The 10,729-nt window shown below is 45.1% G+C and overlaps 1 protein-coding gene across 1 annotated transcript in view; it reads right to left on the reverse strand.

Moving 5' to 3' along the window:
- Positions 1-6,722, reverse strand: part of PRICKLE1 (prickle planar cell polarity protein 1) — a 63,045-nt gene extending 56,323 nt beyond the window's left edge. The window contains exon 1 of the mRNA XM_061361178.1: positions 6,530-6,722. The gene's annotated coding sequence lies outside the window, so the exon portion shown is untranslated. The remainder of the gene's footprint in view (positions 1-6,529) is intronic.
- Positions 6,723-10,729: the final 4,007 nt, after the last annotated feature.

The following is a 10,729-nucleotide window of genomic DNA, read 5'->3' on the forward strand; positions in this document are numbered from 1 at the left end:
AGAACTAGACGATAAAGCTCGGAGCATCAGTGGAGATTTTGCAATGAAATCTGGAAAGCAATACATCTGCAGCAATGAAACAGATGCCTGCTTGTCAGTGTGGTCACTTCAGTTCAAATACCTGCACTGCTCAAATTCAATATATTAACAGCTACCCTTAAAATCGTAATAGCTGTTCCTGCATGAAATCTGAAGTTTTATGTAACTGGAAAATCATATATTGTCAAAAAAAATAAAAAATAGGCTACTAGCCTGGAACACTGAACTACAGCTTCATACCACCCAAAATGCCCTTCAAAGATTGCCCAAGAAGATTGTCTGTATGATAGGTCAGGGGGTAAAGCTTGACACTTACTGGATTCACAGTCAAATCAACCATCCAGCTCATCAACATACTCAACAGCGTCCACAGCTTTTTTGGCAGCTTGAGCACAACAGCAATACGTTGGGCTTCCTCCTACAATGCAGATGCTCTCTCCAGCCTCTCCCCAGTACATGGCTGCCTTCTCCAGAGCCTCCTAAGGGGAGGCCAATGCCCTGCAAAAGGGAAGCTGCACTCTGGGATATGGCTGCGGAGAAGAGCTGTCTTAACACAACCTCTTCCTTGCTTTTTAGACAGCTTGCATCTCTCCTGAATATCAGTGGTACCTCCTAGTAGGTATCTGCTGAAATCCAAACCTCAAATGAGCTGCTGAGAGGACAGAACGAAGCTGCATCCTGGTTAACAACACCCTTATCAGGCTGGAAGTTGCATATTTTTCCTGGTACCTCAGTAGAGATGAGAGCCTGGTTTGCTTTCTACATGCTTGGCAGTACTGTAAGACACTCATTGGCTACTGGCCTGCCAAGCTGTTTAGGCTTACAAGTTCCTTTGCATTTGCTTTATACTATACCATTAATTTTCTTAAATATAAACATATCCTCTGTGCATCTTATTCCCATATTCCATATGCTCAGTGCAAACTCATTTCAGTCCTAGGATGAACAGGAACTCAGTATTTATCACACAGATCCACCATGCTTTGCAAACAGGACTGAAAAAGCCTCCCACAATGAAGTTATCCATAAGATCTTTCTGATGAGCAAAGCATAAGAAAACAGTTCAAAGCTCCCAGAGCCGCATGTATACTTTCACAAAAGACATCTGCAATTCACCAGTGAGGTTCTAAACCTAGCATAATTCATTTAGCAGTCTGTATATATGGATGCAAATATGCTAGGTTCAGACATTTCTTCAATGCTTTCATGAAATTCATTTTAAAGTATATAAATATTCACACTTTGAGTAGTCATCTCAGCATGTGAAGCTTCTACTTTCCTACAAAAATAGCAATTCCTGCAAGGAGACTGAAAAAATAAAAATATATTATTCCTACAGTATGCACACAAACACATGCAATTTTCTTTACCTAAATGCTTTTGAACTTCTGGGTGATTAACTTCAACACTTGATTACAAAAAGAGATCTTTAATAAAACATCTTCACTAATCATGCACTAATTTTTAGCATGCTTGAAAACAAGTCAGCTTTTACTGCAGCTAGACAAGCTGATCCACGCTTCAAAGCGCAAGGTGGCTTTCAATTTGTGCCATGGTTATTGCGCTTTTGTGCTGCTACAGACATGGGCCGTGGGTGAGGGCAGTGTCCGACTCGGCCCTGCACTGGACAGGTTGAGCAAGAGTGCGTGGGTGCCTTGACAAAGCTTCTTGCCAAGGCAGAACCACCTCTGCCACAGGAGTACCCTGTTAATGAAGAGATTAGGGGAGGGTAAAACAGGTAAAGCTGAACAATTACAGCGCTTGTCTCAGAGGTGGTTTGCATTGCTCCAGTGAGGAGCATGGGAATGTGTGCTTTGAGGAGTGGCATAGCAGCACCTGTCTAGATATGCTTAAAGACTCAATTGCACAGGTTTCCATTTCAGTCTTTTTTAAGACTGGTGAGAGAAGACGCATCCTCTTGCTCTGTAGGAGAGCTCCAAGAGTCCTACCACACAGCGCGATCTGAAGCCTATGGTGCTATACTCATAGCTGCATCTGTGTTCATTTCTTTTTCAAAACACTAACACTTTCAGAAGTAGAGAAGTCTGGACAATGAAGACTCTCTTTAAGAAAATTTAAGGGACTAACATCCCCCTGCTTAAAAAAAATACTCTGTAAATTTCATTATAAGTATTATGATACTGACATGCAGACTTTTGGTCGTGCTTATTGCAGTTATACAAATCAGTGATCAAATCCACTGAGAAGTCAGTTTCTGTATACACCACATTAACACAAACATTAAATATTGATTTGGCATGTTGCCGTCAGAGAAGCCTAGTTCTGGAATCATGTCACACTAAGACTGGGGCTACCTGATGCAAGATTAGAAAGCACCAAGCTCAAAAAGGTGGTTACAAAAACATCCCAGGAAACAAGTCTTATTTAAAATAAAAGCAAAGCAATCATATTTCAATATGTGGATGGTAGTTGGAAATGCTTTTTTGGCATGCAGCTGCTCCACAAAGCCAATATTGTGTGTAACTGGAAACATTTCAAAAACCCAGAATTGTTACTGAAGTCAAAGACTAATTGCAAGCTGTGGGATCTGTGCTTAGATAAAAGAGGGGCAACTGAATAAAACTGTTATAGATATAAACCTACAAGCAAACTCTGTAATATTCTTATCACTTTATTGCCAACTCAGTAGAGCTAGAGAGCAAGGGAACAAGTGGCTTGAGGAAAGAGGGATGAGAAGGAAAATGAAGGACAGAAGCACACAAGGCAGAACAGCAAGAGCTATCAGGTGCTATAAATCAACATCTCAAACACAAACCCTAGACAGGAATAGATGACTTTGGTTCAGAACAACTGAAACAACAGCTACAGCTTTTGTTGATCCACTGGAAATGAAAGGTCTGCCTAAGAGACTGCCTACCCCGGTTTTATTAACTAGCAAAACACTCTGAACTCGATGGGTTCAAAATGATCTGGAAAAGCAACTCCCCAGTCTTACAGTTCAATTTAAGAACTTTTAAGGAGTCAGCCTTCCAGGCAGAGATCCAAGAAAAGGTAAATGGGCAAAAAAAGCTCTCATTTACAGATATTTTAAAAATACTAAAAATTGTTTGTATTGGCTCATACCTCTTGTATCTGAGCACTTCACTCATTTTCTACATTAAGAAAAAACACCCTCTTTGCACAAGAACATACTTGAAAAGTACTGTCAGTTTGTGCTGAGAAGTCATTTATTCATGTAGCTTTGCAAAAGAAGTATAATGTATTTAGCACACAATAGAAACAATCAAAACACAGAGGAAGAGCTGCAGCAGACCACTTCTGAAGTCTCCTTCAGTCACTGAAAATATCCTTTGACAATGAATCAGCAGCCAAAGAGCTGTTTCTATAAAAAAACCTCATGATTTTGGCAAATTGTGATCTGATAGTCAATCTGCGAATTCCTACCAGAAATGCCATGACTTTGTTGTGCTACTACTTGCAAAACACGTTTCTTCCCATCATTCTTCAGCCATAAGGTGGGAGGGGGGAAGAGATGAGCGATTGCTGCTGTATCCTTCCCAATCTGGTTCTTCACATCATACAACTCCTAATCCAAACAATTTAAGCACACAAGTAAAAGCTACTCATTTCTGTAAACATTTCCAGGAGCAGGACCCAAGCATGCATGGCTTACACCAAGGATATATTAATGACTAGAGCTAACCTCAAGTTTACCTCTGTTTAAACAGCCTAAGCAGAAAACAGTGCTGGCCAAGCTGAAGCTTAAGCCTTAATATTAGGGGGTAAACGGAACATCGACAGAAACCACTTGGTTATTATGCACCCATCTCCTAATCAAGTATTCTTAATGCAATATTACATCATGTAACAATTTTCCCAGAAACACAAATGATGATTTTTAATTACTAAAAATAAATAAATAAAAAGTAATGTGCCAAAGCATGTCTTATACCCCCAAAACAGCCAGCTCTTTACTTTAGGAAAAGGCAGTGGTAGAAAGCAGAAACAAAACCTAGCTCATTTGTTTGTTTGTTTTAAATGGACTTCACCACTGCCCATACAATTAACTCTGGAATGCACAAGACACAGCATCCAAGCAAACAAAAGCTTTACATTTCAGTGCAACTCTCAGTCCACTCTGTTAGAAGCTGTATGGCAGCCACTGACAATATATTATGCAAGATCCATACTACAGAGGGAAAGGATTTTTAGGCTGGGATACAGAAGCTGCAGCACTAGAAAGGGTCAAAGCAACCTGCAAAGACATCACACAAACTAAAGCCATTTAAATTACTCTGTAAAATGTAGACATTCATTAGCATAGGAAAGTTTCACAGGAAAACAATGACGAAGTAAAAGCCATCCGATTTTCATAAGCTAATTAATTAAATATGCCAAATGCATTTAATCTCTTCTTGTAACCATAGGGGGAGACAGACCAAACTCTTGAAGTTCTGAAAAGCCAGGTCATTAACGTGCCAAGTCATTCTTCAGATCTCTTCCTTACATACAAATTTACATTCCTTACTTACTGTATGTGTAAGTAAAACCTGGCTTTCCACCCCCTCCATTTCTCCCTCTTTGGGAGACACTTCTTATCTCCTTCTCCTGTATTCTAAATGTCTTCTTAAATGTTAGAAAGAACTTACTTGCTAGGGGAAAAGAAAAAAACCCACAGAAGCCATTTTGCCAAAAGCCTGAGTTAAACACCCCAGTCCCCCAACACGTAGCTGAAAACAAGATTAATAACATTCTTGCACATACGCACGAAAATCCACATATAGTTTGTAGTCTTTAAGTTCAGATGACATTTCTAGCCATTTCTTGCCTTTCCAAACAAGAAAAGGATTCTGATGTTTATGCAGGGTTCTTCTTGCTTAATAAATCTTAAATTGAAACAGATTTTTTTGAACAATTACCTTCTTCAGAGTTATCATACTACAGGATATTAGGAAAAACCAGACCCTCCTGTTGCTTTTACTCACATCTGACTCCAATCTTAATAGTTTAGCTATTAACCCTGTAAGGTCCCCGCACACACACCTTGCCTAGTTGATGTTAAAATTTTTATATGACTGACCTGGGCTTACTCATTACAAAACCTTTTGTTACACAGAAAGAGGGCAGCTCTGTGGACCTTGGTTTACAGGACACAATTAACCGTGTTCTTGGCAGAACTGCACCAGCCCAGCTCATCCGGGGCTCTGCAGTCAGAAACGAAAGAATCTGTCACTGCAGACTAAGTGCTCTCCTCCTCACCTCTCCCCTTCCTTCCCTTCCCAAGCCTGCTCTGACTAGTTGACACTCTGGGATGGAAACCTGGCCACTGCGATATGCCTGTGCTGTAAAGAAATAATACAAACAGCGATAATCCCTCCTAGAAATATTAATAACTGGAGCTAAAGCAGTGAAACCACATCCTGCTAGAAAATCTCAGCAGCCACTCTGCCTTGCAAAACATGCATTTTTGACCTCAGTCACCACCTAAACAACCGAAACAGAAAGCCTTCTCCAGCCATTTACTTTTGCCACCTTTTAGGTTTTAGCCTGTATGGAATATGCATTGTTAACCTCCAAATCCTCTGTATAAACATTTCTCAGAGAGCTTGTAAAACACCCCCCGCTGCGTTTCCTGGCTCTCCGGTGGATGGCATTTCGAAGCGTCGGTACCGGCGGGTACTTTATTTTGCTTTCCCCAGCTCTCCCGCTGGGGTGCAATGACAGATCCCTGTCCAGGGCCAGACCCGGCCGCCCGCGGCTCGCACCATAGCGAAGGCGCCCAGGACCCAGCCCGGATGATAGATGGTGGCGACTGGAGTTTGAAACCATACATTCCCTGGGAGAAGGGGCTCAGGGAGTGCCCGCCGCCCTTCCAGGCAGGAAAAAGACAAACTCGGGATGGGTCCGTGCTGCTTCTCAGCCAACTGGGGGGGAGGACACGAGCGATGTTCATCCCCCAGTAACACAACGCGCTAATAGCGCTGAGCCCGAAAGGTACCGCTGCGATGAAGGACCGAGGTCGTCCCGTTCCCCGCACCCTTCCGCTGACTCGGCGCCCAGGCGCGGACACTCCGCCGGGGACGAGAAGGCGAAGGCTGCCAGAGAGAGACCAGTTGTCACCCCAGTGACAGGCAACAGCTGAGCTCCCGCATCTGGAACCTCGCTCAGACCGGCGGCACCAGTCCACCGCACCGAGCCGGCGCCGCATCACCCGCCCTCCCCCGACAGCCGCCGCGGGGCTCGGCGGGACCTCCCCGCCCCCGAGCCCGAGCCCGCAGCCCCCATCCAACAACTCCGCGTAGGACGGCGCTGAGGAATGCCCTCCCTGGGTAAAGAGCCGCGCCGGCGATGCAACCGCGGCAGGGGCGCAGGACCCCCACCGTAGAGCGGGATGCCGCAGGAAAGGCTTCGCCGCCGCCAGCGGCACAGTCCCGGCTGCGGACGTCGCCCAGCCAAACCCCGCCGAGTTCCCGCAGCGCCGCTGCAGACTGATTGCCAGTGTCCCCCATCGTGGGGAGCCGCCACTTACCGTCCCCGCAGCGCGTCCGAACCGCAGCGCTGCACTCCGGGGCGGCGGAGGCGGCAGAGTCCGTCACATCGACAGCGGCGGAGGCGGGTGCGCAGCTCAGCCCCACGGAGTCAGCGCCAGCAGGAGACGCTCATGCCGGGCAGCGCCGCAGAGGGCACGGTCAGCCCCAAGCCTCCTGCGCTGCCTCTCGCTGCGCTGCGCTGCGCTGCGCCGCCCCGCCGCGAGTGGCCGAACCCCGCGCCCGCTCCCCGCCCTAATGGGGCTCCACCGCCCCGAGCCCCGGACGGCGACATGCGCGTCCCGCCGCGCCCATTGGCTGCCGCCCGCAGCGCCCGCCAATCGCCGTCGGGCCAGGGCCGGCCAGCCGCCTGGAAAACCCGTCGGGGCGGGGCCTGGGCTGGCCGCGCCTATGTGCGGCCGGTGCGGGATGTGCGGTGGTGTGTGGGGCAGGCGGGCACGGGGGGACTCGTGGAAACCCCATTGACCCTAGCTTGGGGCAGGCAGGGCCCCTACTTTTACTCCGGTCGGATGAGCTCTGGGGGCAGTCGCTGGTTCCTCCTCGCCGAGGGAGCAGGAGAGGGGAAGTTAATTAAAGACTTGCGCTGCTAATCCGTGCAAAGGTGGGCGATGGAGCCTGCTCCGGCCGGGTATGCGCGCCACGGTGTTGGTGGTGGGCTACGCTTACCCACCCATCGCACCCGGGGCACTGTAAAGAGAACGGAGCGTAGGGTCATCGTCACCATTAGACCTTAGCCCTTGCCATCAGCCTTTGCCCTCCTGGCTGTGCGGAGCTGCTTAGAAAAGCTCCCTGGGAGAGCTGGCAATGGTGGACATGTCGCAAAGCCAAGAAGACCCAGTGTTAATGTAAAAAACATAGCAAAACGCATGTGGTAGGCATTAAAGGATGTGGTGGGCATTCTGAGGATGGTGAAGTAGCCAAGTATGCATTTAAATCCCTTTGCTTTTGGGCACTCTTTTTTTTGGTGTCTGTTCAAGCTGTTGGAGTTGGCAGCCCTTGTTTCAGTTGCTCACACCTCACACCCCTTAAGCAATGTGAGCTGGGCTCCTGGTTCTCTAGTGGTCTCATAGTGTTTTAATCCTCTGTGAAAAAATGCAAGAGAAGGATGAGTAGCAATGGAGCCGTTTAACTCAATGTTGGATATTTTTCTATAGATGCAAATCGGAAGGTGAGATAATGTTACCAGAGAGACTTCTCAGTGATTTGAAACTCCCTACTTGGTGAAACAAATGTGTTTGGAACTGAGGAAGCTTAATATAAAGCTGAAATTTGGTCTGTAGTTTAGCAGTGTCTCTCTTGACTCTCTAAATAGGAATTTTCTGAGGTTAGGAAATGGCAATTTTCCCTTCGTGCTTTGAAGCACATTTGGTTTTCCTGTGTTAGCAGCCTAAGTTTGTTATCTGGAGTCCAATCTGGTCAAAATCAGCTTTCTGTCTCCGAAAAAATAGAAATGTAACACACAGGAAACAACTTCAGGCTACGACCCTAGGCTACAACTTTATTACAGGCAAGAGTGTTAAACCTACTTATCACCTTAGAAGCTTCAGCTGGAGTTCTAACCCTGGGTGCTCTGCTCTGCCATTTCCTTGCATCCTGGATGTAGTATCACTGTCACACCGCTGAACAACTCCTTTTAAATCTTAACCAAGCCTGAAAATAGGCACTTCCAGATTGCATCTGTGTGGAAGTTTTCAGAGAGAAAGCAAAACCACTTGTACAGACAGGTGAAGCCTCAGAAGAGGCAGCCTTTGCCACTCTTTCCATCAGAATGAATTTGGATTTCTCCTGTAATTCAGGAAAAAACAGGAAGAGTGAAGCAGAAGTGTGAAAAAACGAACCCATTCTTAAGGGAAAGTGAAGAAGAAGATGACAAAGATGGCAAAAGAACTGCTTGTACTGCTGCTGCTACAAAGCTGTTTGTCCCTCACCCTGTGTTCCCCCCTGCCACCTATGCAAGCCTTGCTGTAGCACTTATCAACAAGATCTAAATATGTTTAGACTGTGCTGGCAGCATTGCATGATTTTCATCATATATTTCTTCCCACTTCAGGTTCCAAAGGCATAGGAAATAAGATTGCTTGGCTTGTAAATAACCTTGTCAAAGGTGATTACAGTCATATATTAGCAGATCTGAATCTGGAATGAAAGAATTTACGGCCAATGCACTCTTTTAAGTTGTGTATCTGTTTATCTGATCCCCACTTACAAATGCCTCTAATTAAGCTATAAACTCTTAGTTTCTACTTAACCATATGGGCAGCCTGGGAAGTTTGCTACAGTAATGTAATTTACCCATTCTACAGCCACGTCTGCAATGCAAATCCAGCATAACTGCTTTAATAGTGTTATAACCAGCTCTGGTTTTCACTACATGGACAGAAATAAAGCCTGTCCAAGTTACCAACTATAGTCCTGATGAAACAGCACAGAGAGATTTCTTTTTGAACCTAGGGGACTTTATTTGTTCCAGAGACAAAATACGTCCATAACCCTGTGAACAGGAGTAAATAAGGTGACAAATCACAATCTGCAAATGCAGGTTCTGGGGAAAGGTCTATAATATTCCCCCTGATTTATTTTGCAGTTTCTGTGGGAGTTACTCGGCTCTCCTGTGCGTTTGTTGCATTCAACCCTCGGGGACTGCTCGCAGTTTTTAGTTGCATGCACTTTTCATTCACCTGAAGATGGGATAATTTGAGGGTAGGGTCTACTCTGCCACTGGAGTGGGCTGAGAGAGTATTAGGAAAACTTCCACATTAAAAAGGCCCATAATCACAGTATCTGTTTATATGTCTTAAACTTTCATTGAATATTCCAAAATATTTATGCAAGAAAAAACATAGTAACACCTGATAAGCAAGTTTACAAAAGGGCCGGAGTCCCAGCTTTGTTTCTGTAACATAGCAAGAACTGCAACTTTCATGGGACTGTTACCTGTTTTATGAAAAACGTACCTAAAATACACTCTAGGATTTTTCTCTATAAGGTGGTGCTGACAGTTATGAATTTCATGTGAGGAATGCAATTTTTGGCCTATGTTGCAGACGCTTGCAATTTAAAAATGTGAAGTATGAAAGGTTTTTGTGTGATTTTGAAGAGGGGGGAAAAACGACCGTGCAAATTCACACAGGTACCCTGGAAGGAAATGCCTAGAGCAATCCATCAGATCTTCTTTTCCAATCCTACCTCTCCCAGGAAATATTTTATTTCTTATTATCTTTAAAGTGTCCTATGTTTTCATATTAAAAACTTACAAGCAGAGATGTGACTGCAATGCAGGGATGTGAACAAAAATAGCTCCTCAGCTAGGCAGCAAAAATATGATCTAACAGTGATACAGCTTTGAGGCTAACCTGGCTTGGAAGAGATGGCTGGACCAGATGGACCCCAGAGATCCTTCCATCCCTGGTCCAATGATCTAGAGCTGCTGGATTCAGCCAATACAGAAGACACAGGCCAGACTATGCTGTCTAATTAGTAAAGCAGTTTAAACATTGGGGAATAGAAAAAGGAGATGGAGAGTTTGAATGAAGCACAGCGGTCCTTATACTGACATTGGCCACCTCACAGGTGCCTGATGGTTTTACTGTGTATTGAAAACAAAATTTGTGTTAGATTAGGCGCAATTTTCCTAGGTCAGTTTGTACTGTCCTATTTTTGTTTAGCTTTTCCCTGTGGTGTGAAGCACAGACCAGCTGCTTCTGGGGAGCTCTCCTGCTAATTTTTGCCTGTTTGATTTGTTTTGGCTTTATCCATAGGCTCCATAACTTTTCAGCTATATGGTTTTTGCTAATCTATGTTTAAAAGTTAGCTGAATCCTTGCATGGCCTGCTAAAAAAGGTTTCTTATGGATTTAATTCCCAGGCATTTTCTCTAGCTGTTTAGCTCCCTCTGTCCTTTATACCTGGGCTAAAATGTTATCCTTATATGTAGGTTTCACACCCTGCCTTTGATCACAGACTTCTCCACTGGGTTCTTCTAGCCTAGTTATCTCCTATGGACTAGGATAAAATCAGCAACTTGCCTGAGACGAAAAGAACAATGTTTAATTTAGTTTACAATGCATGTAAGTACTCCCAGTCCTGTTTCTGAGACCCACTGCTGTGCCTTGTGTTCCCTCCCACTGGAGCTGGAGTCAGTCCTGCTAGCTTCAGTGGCATTTGGATCAGCTCTTGGAAAAC

Source organism: Neopsephotus bourkii, unplaced genomic scaffold, assembly GCF_033783945.1.
Source record: "Neopsephotus bourkii isolate Nb327-2 ecotype Australia unplaced genomic scaffold, CSIRO-AGI_Nbou_v1 NB_1053, whole genome shotgun sequence".
NCBI lineage: Eukaryota > Metazoa > Chordata > Aves > Psittaciformes > Psittacidae > Neopsephotus > Neopsephotus bourkii.